This window comes from Sciurus carolinensis, chromosome 1 (genome assembly GCF_902686445.1).
Source record: "Sciurus carolinensis chromosome 1, mSciCar1.2, whole genome shotgun sequence".
Classification (NCBI taxonomy): domain Eukaryota; kingdom Metazoa; phylum Chordata; class Mammalia; order Rodentia; family Sciuridae; genus Sciurus; species Sciurus carolinensis.
In genome coordinates, this window is record NC_062213.1 from 188,986,693 (window position 1) to 189,008,295 (window position 21,603).

Genomic DNA, 21,603 nt, shown 5'->3' on the forward strand with positions numbered 1-21,603 from the left:
AGCCCAGCTGTTTTGGAAGCAAGCAGGACACTTCACCCATCCTGAGGGCATCAGGGAAGTTTTCCTGGAAGAGGTCATTAATGCTCAAAGTAACTTGATGGTGTCATAACAGGCGTTAGCTAGATTAAAAAGGAAGAAAGGGAATTGGAGGCAATGGGAACAGCATTACCAAAGAACACCAAATTAAGTAGAATTAGGCTATAGAATCTGAGGTAGAAGGGAGTAAGAAACAGAAGAGGAGTAAGACCCAGATCTTGAAGGACTTTACATACCAAACTAAAGATCAGATGTGAGCTTTAAAAAGATCACCTTAGCATGGTGCAGTGGTCCAATGCTGAAATCCCAGTGATTCAGGAAGCTGAGGCAGGAGGATCGGGCATTTAAAGCCAGCCTCAGCAACTTGGCATGGCTCTAAGCAACTTAGTCAGACCCTGTCTCAAGAAAAGTGGATGTGGGGCTGGGGATGTGGCTCATATCCCTGGGATAAGTAAATGATAAACAACAACAACAATAAAATCACAAAAATTTAAAAATAAAAATGAAAAGATCACCTTGGCTGCAGTGTGGAGAAAAACTTAGGAAAGAGAGCCTGGAGTGCTGTGGTCCACTCTGGCTGAGATAACTATGAAAGAAAGATTTCAAAAATGTAAACGAAACTAATAATTTAGAAACATAATATTGATAGTTCTTATATTTATTTTTCAGATTTTTGCTGAAAATGTGTTTCTTTAATACAGTCTTGCATTTTACAGTCAAGTATTAATAATATAATTAAAAATAAATAACTACTAAATGTTTTATTTTAGAAAACTGAAAGCTGTTTTTCATTTGTACATTAACAATATGGAGGGCTGGGGAGATAGCTCAGTTGGTAAAGTGCTTGCCTTGCAAGCACAAGGCTCTGGGTTCAATCCCCAGCACTGCAGAAAAAAAAAAAAAAAAAAGCAATATGGAGTTTCCAGTATTTGACATGCACTGTAATAATTGAGAATAAAATGCAAAAATAAATGCAAAAAAAAAAAAAAATGAATGAGTGGATGATTTAATGACCAGAGAGAGAAAAGAGAAAAGAGAGGATAGTCACCCATATCTAGATTCCTACCTTGAATGCCCATGGTAGCACTTCCTCTTTTTAAAGATGGCTAGGAAATGTGTGAAAAATGTGGTAAAACCTGGACAATCCCTAAGTTATAGCAATTAGTTGCTTTGATAAGGATATAAATACTGGGCTTAGAATGCTCTGCCACCACCCACCTGTGCAACCTTGGGCAATTCACTTCCCCTCTCTGACCTCAGCTTCCTTTTTTGTAAAATAGAGATAATAATAGAACCTTTTTTGGTTTTTGAAACCTAGTCTCACAATGTTGCCCAAGCTGCTCTCCAATGGCAGGATTCAAGTGATCGCAGTCTCCCCAGTGCTAGGGCTACAGATGTGTCACCACCACATCTGTACCTTCTTCTATCCAAGTACTAACCAGGCCTGACCCTGCTTGACTTTTGAGATTAGGCACATTTGGGATGGTAAGACCATAGACAAAAATAGTACTTTATAAATTTTATTTATAAATAAATTTTATTTAATAAATCTTAATTAATTAATTTTGGTACTGGGGATCGAATCCAGGGCTTTGTGCTTGCAAGGCAAGCACTCTACCAGCTGGGCTATCCCCAGCCCAAAATAGTACTTTTTGAGAGGAAGGTTGCAAAAATTAATTGAGAAGATTATAAAAGCACTTAGCACAGTGCCTGACTTAGAAGCACTCAGTAAATGGTTGCTAATATAGTTTATTTTATATCTCTCATTTGAATAACATTGTATCTTATTGAATATATTTTGTGCATGACTCATCTCCCTGGATAGAATGTAAACATTATGGAGGAGGGAATCATGGTTTATTTTGTGTGTGTGTGTGTGTGTTTGTGTGTGTGTGTGTGTATTTGTGGTACTGGAATTTGAACCCAGGACCTCAATGCTGCTAGCCAAGTGCTCTACCACTGAGCAACACTTCCAGCCTCATGTATTTTCTTTATATATGCAGCAGATGTTTTTTTTTTAAATTTTTTTTTAGTTGTTGATGGACCTTTATTTTTATTTATACATGGTACTGAGAATCAAACCCAGTGCTTCACACATGCTAGGCAAGTGCTCTACCGCTGAGCTAAAATCACATTTGATATACCAGAATAGCTACTAATTATTAAATAGCTGCTACACACCAAATACTACTAAAGGTACATATTTCTGGGTATGGTGGCACATGCCTGTAATTCCAGCAATTCGAAGGCTGAGGCAGGAGGATCTCAAGTTTGAAGGCAGCATGGGCAACTTAGTAAGGCCCTAAGCAACTCAGTGAGACCCTGTCTCAAAATAAAAAATAAAAAAGGCTGGGGTTGGGAACTGGGGTTGTGGTTCAGTAGTATAGTGCTTGACTAGCATGTGTGAAGCAGTGGGTTCGATCCTCAGCAACAGAGAAAAATAAATAAAACAAAGGTATTGTGTCCATCTATAACTAAAAAAAAAAAAAAAAAACAAGAAAAAAAGAGTAAAGCATCCCTGAGTTCAATCCCCAGTACCTGAACAATAACATATATATATATGTATATATGTGTATATATATATATATATGTACATATTATTGTCTGTACTTTTAAAAAAATTGTAGTTATAGATGGACAGAATGCCTTTATTTGTTTATTTTTTTATGTGGTACTGAGGGTCAAACCTGGTACCTCACACATGCTAGGCAAGTGTTCTGTCACTGAACTACAGCCCCAGCTCCTATTGTCTGTACTTTATAGAAGTGGAAAGAGAGGATCAGAAGGGTGAGGTAACTTACCCAGGGCCACACAGCCAGTATCAGAATTCACAAATTCAGTTCTCTTTGATACCAAATCTGTCTTTTTATATGCTTCCTTCTGAATTCATGAGCCCTTTTCCCATTGTAAATTTCCTCAATTATTGCAATTAGTGGCAGCAAAGCAGGAGGAAAGTTCATATATTTAACATTTCCCAGCCAGTCACTAGACTGGGCTCCAAGGAGTAGGAAGAGTATTTGGCCCGTCTTCATCAGCACAGCAGACTATTAACATGGATTGCAACATACCCATACCCATACAAGCTTCCTTTGTCAGCTTTCTAGACTGGCCTAAGGAGAACTAGATAGATCTACTGCCCTGTTAAACTCAGTGTTAGGCTCCCAACCTTAGTGTTACATACTTTCTCCAAGAGTAGCTGACATCTATTGACCATTTCCTATATACATGACCCTACAGAAGGGGTAAGCCATTGTTTTTCAATCTCATTATCTCTCAAATCCTCATTAATTCGTGTCTGATTCCTCTACTCAAAGTAAAAGCAGAAGTCATTATGCTTCTACAGTCTGTCCATATCCTACCACGTCTCTGACCATGTATGTCTACCCTCTCCCTCTGTGCCACCCTGCCCTCCAGCCACACTGTTCTTATTGCTCTAACTTGGTCTTCTCAAGCATGCTCCTATCTTGAGTCTTCTGTAATTGTACAGTGTTCCTAGAACTCTGGTTCCTCAATGAATTTCGGGATTCACTCTGTTGCTTCTTCACGTCTCTACTCAAATATCCCTTTGTTTGTCCTCCCTGCTGGGTATAGGGGTACACACATTTAATCCCAGCAACTTGGGAGACTGAGACAGGAGGATCACTCAAAATGAGGAGTTCAAGATCAGCCTGGGCAACATAGCAAGACTCCATCTCAAAAGAAGTAAGATTGCAGTCTGGGACTGGGGTTGTGGCTCAGTGGTAGAGCACTTACCTAGCATGTGTGAGGCTCTGGGCTCAGTCCTCAGCACTGTATATAAAATGAGTAAAATGAGGTCCATCAACAATCAAAAAAATTTTTTAAAAGATTGCTGTTCGTTATCTGCCCTGTTCCCCATACCCTGCCACACTTTTCTTCATAAAGTATATATATATATATATATATACACACATATATATATATATATATATATATACATACACATATATATATATATATATATCCTTTTTTCTTTAATACCAGGAATTGAAACCGCTGAGCCACACCACCAGCCATTTTTTTTTTCCCCATTGGAACTATTTTAATCAATACAACAGAGCACTTGTTTCTTTGACCATTTACATCCAGAAAGAAGGGCTGCTTGCTACAGTCGTCACACACTGTCGTGAACCGAGTCCTACAGGTGAAGCTGCAGCATCGCTCTCCCTAGGGACACTTCCCAGTGAGGGACTTGGGGGCTGCGGCGGACGGGCAGCAGTGGGCACCCGGAGCGCGACTTTCTGCCTGGCCTTTGGTGGGTGGGCTCTGTTCTTTACCTGTGGTCACCTGAACCCCCTCTTGTGTTTAGCACCGGCAAAGTGGGCTTTGCCCCAGGGCGTGGGCTGGAGGTCTGGTGCGGAAGCCTGGGCAGCTTCACGAGGGAGGCATGTGGAAACCTGGCGCGAAAGACGACCAGCCATTTTTGTATTTTACTTAGAGACAGGGTCTCGCTGAGTTGCTTAGGGTCACTAAGTTGCTGAGTCTGGCTTTGAACTTGAGATCCAAGCCTCTGGGATTAAAGGCGTATGCCTCATGCTCCAGCTTCATAGCACATTTGACCAGGTGATATACTACCAAATTTCCAATGCATTTTTCTCCTCCCATTAAAATGATAAACTCCATGAATGCAGGCTTTTGTTTTATTCACTGCTGCATCCCCAGCACCTGGGATGATTCCTGGTACAGTACCAGCACTTCATAAATATTGTATTTGTTGAGAAAATGATGGTAGGGAAAAAGTTTAACTGGAGAGTTATTAAATATTTTTCTTGATCTCAAACATGTAGTCAGCACTGGATGCAGTGAAAGCCAAGTCCTTAAATTCCAGCCTGGATACTTTGCTTTTCCTTGGAATGTGTGCTATCTTATATGGTAGCCAAGAGTAACCTTTGACTCGTTCGAATTAAGATATGCCATGTATGTAGGATGCACACTGGATGTTGAAAATGGTGTGAAAAAATATTAAATATCCTAGTAATTTTTATATTGCATATATGTTGAAATGCTACTATTTTTGAATAAATAAAAATATTTTATTAAATTTAATTGTACTAGTTTCTTTTTACTTCTAGAATTTTTAGAAATAGGTGACTCACATGACATTTCCATTGGACAGTACTGCTGCAGGATCTAGATTAGAAAGCTAGACAGATCTGGGCTTGAATCTGGATGATTGCTTAGGTGGCCGTAGGCATGTCATTTAACTTCTTAGTCCTTCAGTAGTGCCTGTCACATTTTGTATAGTGTAGGTATGCAATGAATCAGAGTTGTCATTAGAAGAATGGTTTAGGAACTGGGGAGTGTTTAACTTGGAAAAGACTGGGGAAGGGTGGGTCACAGTTTTGTCTTCCAGCATATAAAAAGTTACAAAGCCCAAGGGGTTGAGGAGAGAGAAAGAGAAGAGTATCTTACATTGGTTGAGCTTCAGGTAACAGATACTTACATATTTTTCTCATTTAAGTCTCACATTACTGATTACAGGTACATGCTAAACCTATAATCTCAGTGACTCTGGAGGCTGAGGCAGAAGTATGGTAAATTTGAGGACAGCCTCAGGAACTTAACAAAGCCTTAAGCAACTTAGAGAGACCCTGTTTCAAAATAAAAGGAAATGGGGATGTACCGCAGTGGTAAAGCATCCCAAGGTTCCATTCCCAGTATCATGTCCCCCAAATCTCTCAAGGATGGATAGTTTAGCCCACTTTACAGGTCTTGCTAGTAAGTATCACAGTTAAAGCCAGATATGTCTACCACTCTTGTCTTAGTTTCAACTGCTATCACAAATTAACATAAATTAGGTGGTTTAACAACAAACTATTTCTTAATGTTCTGGAGGTTGGGAAGTCCAAGATCAAGGTGCTAACATATCCAGTATTTGGTGGGGGAATTTTTCCTGGATTGCAGACCACTGTCGTCTTGTATTCACACATACCCATGAGAAAAAATATAATCTTTCTGTGTTTCTTTTAATAGGGACACTAATCCTTTTTGTGAGGACTCCACCCTTATGAGCTAGTTACTTCCTGAAGGCCCCACTATACCACTGGGGGTTAAGATTCAACAAATGAATTTTGGGGAGACATGAATATTCAATCCATAACAACATTCTAAGAAAAATTTGATTTTGTGTAGTTTCAGAGGATAGGACTGGAATTTCTGGGTGGAAATAACAGGGAGACAGATTTCACCTTTATACAGGGAACCACCCATTACAGTGATGGAGTCCAGTAACGGAAAGGGTGCTGGATAAGAAGCAAACCCCTGACTGGGCGCTGTGTTGTACACCTGTGATCTTAGTGACTTGGGAGGCTGAAGCAGGAAAATTGCAAGTTTGAGGCCAGCCTGTTCAATTTAGCAAGACCCTGTCTTAAAATAAAAAGATAAAAAGGGCTGGAGATGTGACTCAGTGGTAGAGTGCCCCTAGGCTCAAGCCCCAGTAGCGAAGAAAAAAAAAAAAAAAGTAAACTTCTAGGTGGTCACCATGACACACACCTTAATTCCAGCTACTCAAGAGCCTGAGATAGTAGGATTGCAAGTTTAAGGCCAAGACTTATTTAGCAAGACTGTCTCAAAATAAAAAGGTCTAGGATATGCCTAGCATGTGCTAGATCCTGGATTCAATCCCCAGTTCTGGAAGGGGAGGTGGGGAAAGTGAACTCCCTCTTGTTGGAAATACTGAAACTGCTAGAAAGAATTCTTGCCCAGAGTGGAAGTTTGAGCTATTACATTTCCTTGATACTTATATCCACTCTTAGCTGCAGTATTTATTTAATGACAGAGTTTCAGGCAATCATGAAATGCCTCCAAGCGTGTATTATAAGTGGAAGCCTGATAAACATGGACACAAATGCATCTTAGAATTGAGAAAATAAGAAGTTGAACTTCATGACTTCATAATTCATAGCCTTAGTCATTCTGTGCCTTGGGATTTTTTCCCTATTATGATAACTACAGCATCGTTATTAATAGTAACCACCAAGAGTAAACACCCAATGACAAATGATAAATGGTACAATTCTTGTTCTTAAGGAGTCTGGTTTGCTGGGAGACAGGTAAAACATGTCAGGTCATTTTGTGATCTTTACTGGGTGCTGACTTAAGAACTCACCTCCCATCCCCACCCCCTGGATGACAGGCAGCATGAGCCATTTAATCTCAAGGTGGGGGCCTGAGAAAAATCTGTTGAAGAAGGGTCATCGGCCTATTTACTTGCTCCTTTCCACTTAGCCCAGCCAACCCAGTTCCAGCCTTTGGTCGGCCAGGTGTTGAACTGCCTCGAGGGGACAGGCTTTAACAGTTAATGTATTACACACATCCATAAAAGATTAAAGATTAGCTCTGTCTTAGCTGAACTATAACTGTCTGTTTGGGTTTCTACCCTCCCAGGCTGTCTGGGGAAGTCAGTGTTGTTTTCTGTCTGAGGATAATTAACCCACTGGGTCTCACATCTTCTGGTTGGAGGCCCTTTGACAGCTGCCCTTTAGTGAGCAGCTCTTGGGTGCCAGGCTCTGGAGTAAGCACTTTCTGTGACTCTGTATCACTCATTTACCCCTCCTACCAGCCCTCGGAGGCAGGTGGTATTTTCCCAACCTCATAGCTGCCAGACTGTGAGTCTGCTGTGTGGTATGCAGTATTTGTAAGTAAAAGGGTTTTTTTTTTTTTTTTTTTTCCTGGTCCCCTAAGACCTCGTTGCTATTAACCTCTTCCTTAGGTCAAAGGATCATATACCATTATCTATAACATCAAATCACACATTTTCCGGGGAAGACTGTTTGTACAGCCCAGAAGAGAGAGAAATTCAAGAAGACTTTGTGGAGAAGCAGGAAGGTTTAGCAGTTAGGGTTTAAGATGGGCCCTGGAGTCAGAGTTCTTGGGTTAGGATTCAGTCCTAACCTTGAAAACTTGGGCATGCTACTTCCCTTTTCTGTCATCTTGCCCACGGGTAGAATATCAGTACTTCCCCTCTATATTGTTTTGAGAATTGACTGATGCAGCTGGCACAAAGCAAGGCACAAGGCAATTTTATTCCCAAAATTATTATGGGATTTGGACTCTTAAAAATGAATTTTTTAACATTTGAACTCTCTAGTACATACTGGCTACATGAACTGGAACCAGTTTAATTTCTCTGAGTTTGTTTCTTAATCTATAAGACTGGGAGATTATCTACTTGTCAGAATTTCTTGTAAGCACATGATTGATATTGCTGTGCTTGGCATGCGGTCGGTGTTCTCAGACACTGCTTTTAAGCAGTGTGGTTGAGGAGGCAGGATATAAGCATTTAACGAGGAACTAATGAAAAGGAAATGATAAGGAGAATTGGCATGTCCTCTATATAGATGTAGCAAGGCAAATTGTGGCATACAATTCAGTCAACATTTATTGTGTGCGTGCTATAGACTAAGAATCATTTTGGGGTTTAGGAATACAAGGGTAAGCTAGGCTGGGGTTGTAGCTCAGTGGTTGAGCATGTGTGGTTGCCTAACATGTGTGAGACCCTGGCTTGGGTCCCCAGTACTATCCAAAAAAAAAAAAAAAAAAAAAAAAACGTAGACAACTTAAATCTCTGACTTGACAGGGTTCATACTTTAGTAATAAAATATTATATACTATTAAAATGATTACAGAAGAAATGATGTAGAAAATATTTATGATATAATATTAACCAATGAAGCCAGTTACAAAATCTTATGTGTTTGTTTGTTTATTCAGTACTGGGGATTGAACCCAGGGGTGCTTAACCACTGAGCAACATCCCCAGCCCTTTTAAAAAACATTCTTTTGAGACGGGATCTCGCCAAGTTGCGTAGAGCCTTGCTAAGCTGTTGAGACTGGCTTTGAACTTGGGATCCTTCTGCCTCAGCCTCCAAAGCCACCACACCCGGCTATAGTGTGTTTTAAATACAGAATCTGCAAAATGTCTATACACAGAGGAAGAAAAACAAAACACTCTAATTCTGGCAGTAGCTGTCTTTGGTTAATGGGATCAGAGATTATTTTTTCTCCATTTGTCTCTTTTTTTCCAATTTTTATGTATTCATTTGGTGCTGGGGATATAAGCCAGGGCCTCAGGCATGCTAAGCATATGTTCTAGTGATACCCCCAGCCCTGTTTTCCAAATTTTTGAAGGGGGTGTTAATTTAAGAAAAAAAAAATCTAACAACCTAAACATCTATAGCAGGTGAATGGAGAAACAAATTGTGACATTCCTACAATGGAATGCTACTCAGAAATAAAAAGCCACTTGTGTACATAAAAACCCGAATCTAAAAATAATTTAAGTGGAAGAAGTCAAAAGAATATGTAATCTGTGATTCCTTTAATATGGTGTTCTAGAACCGACAAAATGAATCTAAAGTGAGAGAAATCAGATCTGTGCTTGTCAGGGATGAGGAGTAAGAGGATTGATTGCAAAGTGACATGAGGGAACTTTCTGGAAAAATGGGAATGTTCTATATCTTCATTGTCGTAGTGGGTACTCATGTGTGTATATTTATCAAGAATCACCAAACTGTACTTTATTTATTTATTTTTTATTTCTTTGGGTAATGGAGATTGAACTCAGGGGCACTCAACCACTGAGCCTCATTCCCAGTCCTATTTCGTATTTTATTTAGAGACAGAATCTCACTGAGTTGCTTAGTGCCTCCCGTTTGCTGAGGCTGGCTTTGAACTCATGATCCTTCTGGCTCAGCCTCCCAATCCTCTGGGATTACAGGCGTGCACTACCACAACTGGCATCAAGTTGTACTTTAAATGCATGCATTTTGCCTGTAGGTAAATAGATGTCTTAGTCCATTGTCTATTGCTATAACAAAATACTCAAGTTTGGGTATTTTATAAGGAAAAGAGGTTTATTAAGCTCACAGTTTTGGAGATTGAAAGTTCAAGATCAGGAGAGCCAATCTGTTTGGCCTCCGGTGAGAGGTCCCTTTGATAGCATCACAATATGGCAGATGGCAACACAATGTGAGTGCATGAGAGAGGGAGAGATTACATGGTGAGACAGAAAACCAGAGAGATTCAAGCACTAGGCATGTTCTTATTTTACAACAACTTGCTCTCAGAGGAATTAACCAGGACCCCACAGTAACTACATTAATCCCTTCCAATGGCAGTACTCCAAGTGACCTAAGCATCTTCCACTAGGCCTCGCTTCTTAAAGGTTCCACCACCTTCCAATACCACCACACTGAGGACCAACCTTCCAGCACATGAACCTTTGGGGGCCACACTCAAACCCTATCCGAAGCACAGCAATAAAATTGATTAAAATCATGAAAAATTTGTATAGTCTTTTTCTGGTTACAAGAGCATTAGGAGCTCATTGTAAGAAAACTTGACAGAATATTCCAATGTGTATGAAAAAATTACTTTCCACATTCTGAGAAACTGGAAAGTTACAGCAATTCTAAGCACAGGGTTTGATACATGATAAGTATCAATAAATTTAAAAAAAACAGAATATGAGAAAGCACCCCATGAGGAAGCAGAGAAGAGTGAACAGAGTGAAGTACCCAGAAATTCCAGACTTCTGCAGAATCCTAATGGAAACCCTGCTAGAGGATAAGCTTGTCAGAGATGGAAGAACTGCCTATGAGGCTGGAGAGGTGGGGGAGAAATGAGAACAGAGGTCATACAGATGAGCTGATAAGGAATTGGGTTGGACTGGTTTTCTGCTTGCTCTTAGGGTTCTCTCCTCCCACATCTTTGGGAGAAAGAGGAAGAATAAGAATGAGGTGCCTGGCAAAGTGGTGCCCAGCAATTCAGGAGGCTGATGCGGGAGGATTGTAATCATAAGTTTGAGGCCAGCCTCAGTGACTTAGCGAAGACCTGTCTTAAAACAAAAAATAAAGACTGGGGATATAGCTCAGTAGGTAGAGTGCTTACCTCATGCACAAGGTCCTGGGTTCAAGCCCCAGCACTGCAAAAAAAAATTTTTTTTTAATTAATAAAAAGATCTGGGGATGTAGCTCAATGGTAAAGCACCCCTGGGTTCAGTTCCCAACACCAAAATAAATAAATAAATAAATAAATAAATAAATAAAAGAATGTAGAATAACAAAAATAATAATGGCAGAGAAATGCTGAGAATAAATGAAAGAGGACCTAGGCACAGGGTACTTGGCAAAAACCAAGTTAATTCCCAATTTTATTGTATTTCTTTGTGGACTCAACGCACCTGTTTTTCCTTTAATTAATAGATTTATCAGTTAGCACCTATATGTCAAGAACCCACAGAAAAGTCCACATTGGCATTATTTGTATATGCAGTTGATGAGTGAGCTCCCATCTGCCACTATGGTAGGAAGAAGAGTCCATGATAACCCTGTAATAGTTCACAGGTGCACAGGACCCCACAGATCACCAAATGCTTTCCGTCCTTCTGTTGGTGCATGCACCCACCATCCAGGCTGGGAGATTAGGGGAGGAACACTGTGGTGAAAGGCAAGAGGCAGATACACCTAAGCTGAGATACCAGCTCCACCTCCAATTAGCCAGGTGACCTCAAGCAGTGACATCCTCTTCTATGGCCATTATGAAGATAAAAAGGAAATGTAGATGATACACCTAGCACAGTGGCATGTACTGTGACCTCGGGGCTGGCATTGTGACCGTCCTAATTTTATGGATGTGAACATGGCTCAATGGAAATAATGAGAACAGTCATAAGCAAAAGCTGTGCCTTGTTGGGAAATCTCCAAGGTTGAAGAATTCTCCATCACTCTTATTTGCTCTTCTTCCACAGGGAGTTCAAGAATGGGCTGTATCATACACCCACAAATGCACACACATTCACTCACTCACATACACACATACACTCACAAACACACACACTCATTCTCTCACACACACACATGCATTCTCACACATGCTCACCCACAAACACATGCAAATGCTCACACACACTTGTACACATACTTTCACACAAACTCACACACATACACATGCACTCACACACTCACATACACTCTCATTTAAATGCACTTAAGATACCTAATCTACTGAACTGCATACTTAACATAGTATATTGTAAAGCATTGACTGTTCTTTTGTATTGAATCTAGGGCCTTGTGCATACCAGGCCAGCACTGGTACCACTGAGCCACATTTCCAACCCAATAAAGTATATTTTTAACATGCTTCTACATTTCTACTCATACATTTTCTAAGTATTACAGGTTTTCTTTTCTAAAGGTTAAATATAGTGGAATATGGTGTGTGTGTGTGTGTGTGTGTGTGTGTGTGTGAGAGAGAGAGAGAGAGAGAGAGAGAGAGAGAGAGAGAGAGAGAGCAAGACAGAGAAAATAAAGATTTTTTTTTAGGGAAGAAAATAATTCATTGCTTCTTCACATTGTAATCTATATGAAGATATTTGAAGTGAACATGATATGCCACTTGGAATAAGGATTACAAATTATTATAAATATTTTGATGTTTACAATATTTCAGACCTATGCAAGTTTAATACCAGTGCACAAAATCTTCAAAAAAAGCATGATTCCCATTTTACAGATAAGGAAAATGCTCAAGGAAGATAATTCACTTGTTTATATATGGAATAATTGACACAATCTAAAGTTTGTAGCTATTGTTTCTTAATTTTCACTGCTATATGAAATTCCATACTATGTATGTATCTTATTTATCCATTCTCTACATGATGGGAATTTTGCCAGTTTTTGCTGATTAACCATTCTTAAACATGTTGAAAAAAAAAAAAAAAGAATGGGCTATACAGGGAAACATACTTGAGGTGTGACTTTGGGAAAATATCTTCTGACCTAAAATCATAGGACCATACACTTAAAGGTGAAAATTTGCTGTAATCCCAGCTACTTGGTAGGCTGAGTCAGGAAGGATTGTAAATTTGAGGCCTGCTTGGGCAATTTAGCAAGACCCAGACTCAAAAACAAAAAAACCCAAAAAAGTCTAAGGGTGTACTCAGTGGTAGAGTATCCCTGGGTTCAATTCCTAATACTGGGGGGAAGAAAGGGAAAGAGGCCTTCACACTTTTTAGTCTAACTCCTATCCCCCTCCCCACAAAATAGATGGGAAAAATCAAGGCCCACAGAGCAAAAGGGACTTGCCTAAGTGACTCAGCATGGAACAGTGAGCCCTGAACGATAGCCTGACATTTTTCACCATTTCCTTCTGAACACAAGCGTTTTAGTCATGCAGACTGGAGGTGGATTCCCGGCCTGGCACCAACCAATCTCTGATCCTCAGTGTCTGCATTTGTAAAATGAAATCATATCTACCTCACTGGCTTACTAGAAAGATTAAATTATATAATGCATGTAGAATATATAAAAATTTAAATATGAATATAGTTCCCATTTTACAAAGAACTGAGGCTTGTTGCAATTTCCCTTGACTTGAGATTGTATCTCAGGGCAAAGAAAAAGCGTAAAAAAAGCCAGAGAAACCTGTGTGTGGGAATTGGGTGGGCACAGGTGAGCCAAGCCTTCCTTGCACTAGGAACCACCTTTCCGTCCAGGAGCTCAAGAAGAAATTGTGCACCCAGTGACCCTCAGTGCCTCTGCTGCCTAACGCACAAACAGGTTGTGAAACAAACTGGTAGTGACTCAGCCTGGAGGCTTGCTCTGCTGGTCAGATCCAACAGGCTGGGGCTGTCTGGTTGAGCCTCAAAAGTACTTCGTATCTAACAAACATGTTGCTTGTCAAATCCCTGATGGTGATGCCAAGCACAAACTGTGAACTCTGGTCCTTGAGGCGTCATAGATGACTGAACTGGGGTTCCAAAGTTGTGTACAACATCCTCTGGTTTTTTCCTAGTCTAATAACCATTGGGGACAATGTCAGAGAAAGGGGAACATGTTAGAGGCTAGGAGCTCCTGTTTCTTGAAAGTCAGTCTGGTGTGGTGGCCAGGCCCTGCCTGATTTTTGGTGTCCACAGTGTGCAGACCTGAGTTCTGAGCCCTGGTTCTGCTGTTTACTGTCTTTGTGACTCTGGGAAAGAGGCTTAACCCTTCTAAATTTGAACTTCCTTATTCTGTAAAATGTCCACCTTGCAAGTTTGTCTTTTAGAGATAAAAGACAAATGGCTCCAATTCAACACAGGGCAAATTCCACCTACACTAAGGTAAAGTAGGAACTTCCTGAAGACTCAGCCACCACGGAGAATCTTTGCAGTGACCCTAGCATCTGGGGACTCCCAGAGATCACATCCTGAAGAATAGACCAAACACTTCAGCTTCTCTCAAGGCTAGCAGCTCAGGAGCCCTTTGCTGTATGAATCCCAACATGTAAGGGGTTTGTGAATATTTTCTAAAGTTAAAAATAACTATCCAGGCATGATGGCACACGCCTGTAATCCCAGTGGCTCAGGAGGCTGAGGTAGGAGGATCATAAGTTTGAGACCAACCTCAGCAACTTAGCAAGGTCCTAAGCAACTTCGTGAGACCTGTCTCAAAATAAAAAATAAAAAGGGGTTGGGGATGTGGTTCAGTGGTTAAGCACCCCTGGATTTAATCCCCAGTACCAAAATATAAGAATTAAATTAAACTAAATTAAAATTGAAGATAACTCATGGGATGAAAGTATAGATAAAAGATGTAAACTTCTTGAAGCATAGAAAACTCCATAAATTGATATTAGACTCCTTTGCCAAAATCTGTCCCTTCCCACTCTAAAAGGAAATTGACCCTCCTGCTAACTTAGGGTTTATTTTACTTTATATTTTCTGTGGTACTGGGGATTGAACCCAGAGCCCTTTTAATTTTTAAATTTTTTTTTTTTTTTTTTTTTTTTTTTTTTTTTTTTTTTGCGGTGCTGGAGATTGAATCCAGGGCCTTGTGCTTGCAAGGCAAGCACTCTACCAACTGACTTATAGCCCCAGCCCCCCTTCCCCCCCCCCTTTTTTTTTGTGTGTTAACAGGATCTGGCTAAATTGTCCAGTCTGGCCTCAAACTTGCAATTCTCCTGCCTCCATCTTCTGAGTAGCCAGGCACATGTGTGCTATGGTGCCTGACTAGCTAAGGGATTTTGTTGGTTTGGTTTGGTACTGGGGATTGAATCTAGGAGCTCTCTACCCCCGAGCTACATTCCCAGCCCTTTTGATTTTTCATTTTGAGACAGGTCTTGCTAGGTTGCATAGGGCCTTGCTAAAATTTTGAGACTGGCTTTGAACTTGTGATTTTACTGCCTCAGTCATCCCTCCAGGGTTACAGTTGTACGCCACCATGCCTGGCTTAAGGGTTGATTCTGTAGTGGGTTTTCCCACTCACTCAGAAGTAGTAAAAAAGCAACCAGCACAGCTGTGATAAACACAAGCCCCAGGCCAGTTGTAGAGCTGTTATCCTATTCATCACTGGATTCGTTTCCTAATTTTAGTAGGAAAGGAAATTTTGTTTGGCAGTACTAGGAATCAAACTCAGGGCCTTGCTCATGCACATCCAGCGCTCCTCTCCTGAGCTACATCTCCAGACTTTTTAATATAATTTTTGAGACAGGGTGTCACTAAATTGTCCTGGCCAGGCTCAAACTTGCTGTCCTCCTGTCTTAGCCTCCTGAGTCACTGGGATTACAGACATGCTCCACTGCACCCGGCAAAAGAAACACTTTTAATCAGTGGGTGTGGTAGACCATTATGGCCCCCAAAGATATCCAAGTCCTAATTTATGAACCTGTCAACATTGACATAGATAACTTAATCTTTTTGTAGATGTGATCAAAGTAAACATATACAGATGGGGAGATGATCCTGGATTATCTGGGTAGGTCCTCAATAAACTCACACTATCATTATAAGAGGGAGATAGAGGAAGATTTGACTACAGAAGAAGAGAAGGCAATGTGTTATGGTTTAAAATGACTCCTCAAGTTCATATGTTGGGAAAAATCCCCATTGCAACAGTGTTGAAAGGTGGGATCTTTAAGGGGTGGTTAGGGAAGAAGGGCTCTGCCTTCATAAATGGATTCAAGCTGTTTTCCCAAGAGCTCGCTATCACAGGATGGACATTCTTAAAAGTGATGAGTTTGGTCTCCTTCCCTCCTTCTCCTTCCCAGAAATGCTCTCTCATTGTATGATACCTTCTGCCCTGTTATTATGCAGCAAAAAGGTCCTCACCAGAGGCAGGCCTCTCAACCTTAGACTTCCCAGCATCCACAACTATAAGAAATACATTTCTGCTCCTTCTAAATTACCCAGTCTGTGGTATCCTGTTTTAGTGGCACAAAACAGGCTAGGACATAATGTGGTGACCAAAGCAGAGACTGAAGTGGCAAGACCTCAAGTCAGAGAACACAAGCAGTCACCCAAAGATGGAAGAGGCAAGGAATGATTTTACCCCTGGATCATTCAGAAGGAACCATCCCAGCCAACACCTTGAATTTATTTTTATTTATTTTCTTTTTTAATTTTGGTACCAGAGATGGAACCCAGGGGTGCATAACCACAGAGCTACATCCCCAGCCCTATTTATTTATTTTTTTGTACAAAACATTTAATTTATTGGGGGGTGGAACTTGATGCATCATCACTATATTACAACTGAGTCATTAATTTTGTAGCTTTGTCAACACTGACTGGTTCATCTTCGTGGTGCTCAGGAATCAGCTTTTTCTGCAGAGTTTCCAGAGAGAGGCCTTTCGAAGTGTGCAAATTCCTTCTGTATGTTCACAAAAGCTTTATTCATTCAGTTGACTTTTTCATCATTCATAATGTTTATCTTCTTAAGATTAGTGGCAACTGTTTGGCTCTGTTTTCAGCCTTTAATGTTTTTTTGGCTGACTCTGTAAAATACATTCCTGGACTTCTGAGCTCTTAATTTGTTCTTGGCCATTGTCTCTCACCAGATCTTCCATAATTTGCGATCCTCCTGCCTCAGCCTCCTGAGCTGCTGGGATTATAGGTGTGCACTACTGTGCCTGGCTCCCCCTTCCTTTTATGTCTTTCTAGAGACTATGCAGAATTCCTTAGGATGACATTTCAGATTTTTATAATTGTATTAGGATGTTTCCGGTTGCAAATGACAAAAAGGCCAACTCAATTTGTCTTGTCCATAAAAGATAATTTTTGGTCATTGAGCTAAAGAGTGTATGTGAACACTTCAGGCATAGCTGAATCTAGAGACTGAAATATTATTGTAAATAATTGGTCTCTCAGAGCCAGGCTCAATGGTACACACCTATGATCCCAGCGACTTAGGAGACTGAGGCAGGAGGATTACAAGTTTGAGGCCAGTCTTGGCAATTTAGTGAGACCCTGTCCTGAAATAAAAAAAATAAGAGCTGGTGGTGGTATGGCTCGGTGGTAAAGCACAGAGCTCAGTTCTCAGTATAACAACAAATTGTTTCTCTTTATCCCCTCCCTTCTGCCTCCCCGACCCTTCCTCCACACTGGGGTTGAACCCAGGGTCTTGTACATGCTAGGCAAGCACTGAGTTGCATCCCCAGTTCTTTTTATTTCGAGACAGGGTCTCACTGAATTGCCAGGCTGGCTTGAAACTTGCAATCCTTCTGTCTCAGCCTCTCAAGTGGATTATAGATGTGCTCTTTCTCTCTCTTTAAATGCAGATGAGGGGGTTTCATCGTGGTATATTCGTACATATGTCAAAATGTATTTTGTTCAAAGTTACTCTCCAATACTTTCCCCGGCTGACTTTCATTTCTCTTACATTTCCTAATTCCCATTCTCCCCAAGAATTCCAATAAATATTTTGGGAAGGATTCCCACTGACCCAGTTGACCCTATGTGTCCCTTTTTAAAATTACTTTATTTTATTTTATTGGGTACCATGGATTGAACTCAGGGGCACTCGACCCCTGAGCCACATTCCAGCCCTATTTTGTATTTTATTTAGAGACAGGGTCTCATTGAGTTGTTTAGTGCCTTGCTTTTGCTGAGGCTGGTTTTGAACTCAGCTGTCTCAGCCTCCTGAGCTGCTGGGATTATAGGCTCGTGCCACCGCGCTCATTATGTGTCCCTTCTTGTAGCAGTCATTGTGCTCTAATCAGCTAGACCAGATTCCATTGTGCACCCACATCTGGAGATATGGAAGTAGAATTAGAACCACCACATCAAATGGGACATGTGAGTTATTAAAGCAAAACAGAGTGTGCTGTTTCCAAGAGGTGGAAAGGAGGTTGGGTGGTACATGCAGAAATCCTTTCCAAGTTATTTAGCATGGAATTCAGTATGTCCCTACCAGTATGGTCCATGGGAGTTGACCTCAGACTTGCCTTACCCCACCTGAATGCTCTGTTAGTATGTCTTTCATTGTCTCTTTGATTGGAATAGACTTAAAAAAAAAAACAACTTTTTTTAGTTGTAGATGGACACAATACCTTTATTTATTTTATTTATGTGGTGCTGAGGATCAAACCAGTGCCTCACACATGCTAGTCAAGCTCTCCACCACTGAGTTACAACCCAGGCCTGGAATTAGACTTTTATTGTCTTTCTCTGCTTCAACTTTTTGAAAGCAGGGACTGCATTCTATTAATCTATTTCCCCAAAGTCTGTCCCTTACTTAGTCATGTGACATTGTGCAAACTCCTTTACCTCTTTTAACTACTTTTATTTATTTATTTATTTATTTATTTATTTATTTATTTATTTATTTTTTGTGGTGCTGGACATGGAACCCAGGACCTCACCCAGGCCGGGCAGGCACTCCACCACTGAGTTACACCCGCAATCCTACCTTACCTTCTTTAGCCTTCATTTATTTCTTTGTAAAAGAGGCATGGTGAAGCTCGGAATGTAGCTCAATGGTAGAGCTCCTGCTCTAGAGTGAACATAAGTCTTGGGATCAATCCCTAGCACCACTAAAATAAATAAGTAAACAAAAAATAAAAATTAAAGGTGATAATAGCCCTTGTAGTTGGGGGGTGGGGGCGGAGAGAGAGAGAGAGAGAACTGAGATGTACACACCAAGTGTGCCAGAGAGTTGATGTGCCTTGTACCAGACGAACATCTGTGCTGGCAGAGCTGGGATTCAAATGTCCTCCACACAGAGACTGCACTCCTAACCACTATTCCAACCGGACTCCCACACAGGACTGATCGTGGGTGGTGCACAGGAGGGGAAGCCATGAGTGTTGCTAAATGCTTGACTCCGTTGAACTGAATCCATTTCCGCTCTGGCTGTGCCTTCCCCTTGGACTGGTTTACCCCTCTCAGTTCATTCTGGCTGTGCCATCAGGTCACATGACACAGTTCTCCTGGGGGGCCGACTCAATTCCTGCTGACTTGGAATGTGTCTTCTGAGCACTCCTGTCAACTGGGAGGAACCCATGGGCTCTAATCCTGGATCTGGGACAGGCCAAAGTTCTCTGTTTGCAGTGACCCAGACAACAGCTGGAACTCCAGCCAGGGGAGATGCTGCCTGGTGAGGAAGGTGTGAGCCTTCCCAACGGGCCCCCCGCCCCGCCCCCACCAGGAGTCCAAGGTCCAAGGCTGTAGTTTTCCTGTTTGGAACATATTGCTCACCCTTTGGTTGCCAAGGTATTCGTGGTGATAAAACCATTAGGCCTCTTCACTTCATAGCAGCCTCATGGCTAGATATTTGGGGAAAAGACCATGGGGATTTGAATCCACTAAACTCATGTTTCTGTTCCAGGAAAAATGGTTTACTGCAAGAGTCTGTTTTCTATTTACCAAGTAGTTGATATGTACCCATTGTTGTATTGGACATACGTTGCGTGCATTATTTAATTCAGGATTTCTTCAACCTTGGGACCATTGACTTTTTGCACTGGAGAATACTTTGTTGTAAGTCATTGTCCTGTGTATTATAATACGTTTAGCAGCAACCCTGGCTTCTGCCCACTAAGGTACCCCCAGTTGTGACCACCAAAAATGTCTCCAGTCTTTGCCAAATGTCCTGGGGAGGGGGTGCAAATCATACCTGGGTGAGAACCACCGATTTAATTGAATAGACTCAGCAACCCTATGAGCTAGGAACCATTACCTTCCCTTTTTATTTTTATTTATTTCTCTTTTGGGGATCGAACCTAGGACCTCACTCAGACTCTCTGTTACCCTATCCCTATCCCTAATTAGAAAAAGGGAAACTGAGACCCGAAAAAGTGAAGTCTAAGAAAATAGCATTGACCAACTCCTTGTTTTCTGCTGAAGGAAGGAACTAAACTAACTAATCAGGCACTTTATGAACATTTGCTCATTTGGTCCTCACAATAACATTTTTTTATGTAGATGGTAACATTTCATAGATGAGGAAATTAAAGTTACTAAAGTTCATCTGTGTGCTTGGTTCTGTTTGTTTATATTCTACCTCATTCCAGATGGACTTGCACTCAGATTTGAACCTCATCTGTCTGGTTCCAAAGTCCAAGCTCTTTCTCTGACACTAGACTGACGCTGAGTAGCTGAGAACTGGTCACAAAACAGACAACCAGGTGAGGAGAAGCAGTGGGAACCCAGCCAAGTCCACGGCATTGGGAGGCTGTGATTTCTCAAGTGCTGCCAACAGCACCCAGCACCTAGACCAGGCATTCTAGTATCTACAAACATGTGCTCCACACCTATTTACTCAGCCCCTGCTCTGTGAATAAAGCAAAACAATCAATCAATCCCTATCTTCCTGGGGCTTACGATCAAATAGAGATGAGGGAACCTCACCAGTGACTATAATCTTAGATGGAAAAAAAAAAAAAAAGACAGACCTTGGTCTGCTGGGGTTGCAGCTGAGTGGTAGAGCGCTTGCCTGGTATATGCAGGGCCCTGGGTTCAAATCCCAGCTCATGCTGGCACATACACCCAGGCACACCAAAAAAAAAAAAAAAAGGAAGAAGCAGCAGCAACTTTGAAAACATTAAAACCTTGAAGTAGTTTGTAAGGGCCAAAGGAGAAAGATGCATCCTCTGGGGAAGGGGAGCCAGAGAAATCTTTCTGGATGGGGGGACTCCTGAGCTGAGGTTCAGTAAGGTCCACCTCTACCATGGAGCTAATGGGCTCTACTACAGAGGCTTCTGGTGAAGATTAAATTAAGCCTGCAAAGTACTTAGTGAGGAACCTGACACATCGGGAGGGCCTAAGTAAGTCTTACTACCGTGTCTACTCCTTCCTCTAATAAGTATTATCTATTTTGTAAAAAACAAAAATTTCTTTTAAAGACTTCCCATTGACCATACAAGAAAGTTGTATAAACCCAGTTGTTTTTATTTATTTTGGCAGTGCTGGGGATCGAACCCAGGGCCTGGCACATACACATACCAGGAAAAACACTCTACTACGGAGCTACATTCTCCAGGTCAAAGTCCAAAATTCTTGATATGCCCTGCATGGTTCTACCGGATCTGTCCAGGGCTTTCTCCATTCAGCCTCAACCTTTCTCACACTCTCCCTGATCCTTCAAGTCTGCTTTTTCCTTTTTTTTTGTTTTTGTTTTTGTTTTGTTTTGTTTTGTTTTTGGCAGTGTGGGGTGGGGATTGAACCCAGGACCCTACACACCTGCTAGGTGAATGCTTTACCATTGAGTTACAGCTACAGTTCTGTTTAAAATTGTATTTTCAGAAAGTTGCTGAGGCTGGCCCCAAACTTGTGATCCTCCTGCCTCA

The 21,603-nt window shown here is 41.2% G+C and overlaps 1 pseudogene; it reads right to left on the reverse strand.

Moving 5' to 3' along the window:
• Nucleotides 1-16,564: 16,564 nt before the first annotated feature.
• LOC124984543 (ribosomal biogenesis factor-like) lies at nt 16,565-16,862 on the reverse strand (annotated as a pseudogene).
• Nucleotides 16,863-21,603: the final 4,741 nt, after the last annotated feature.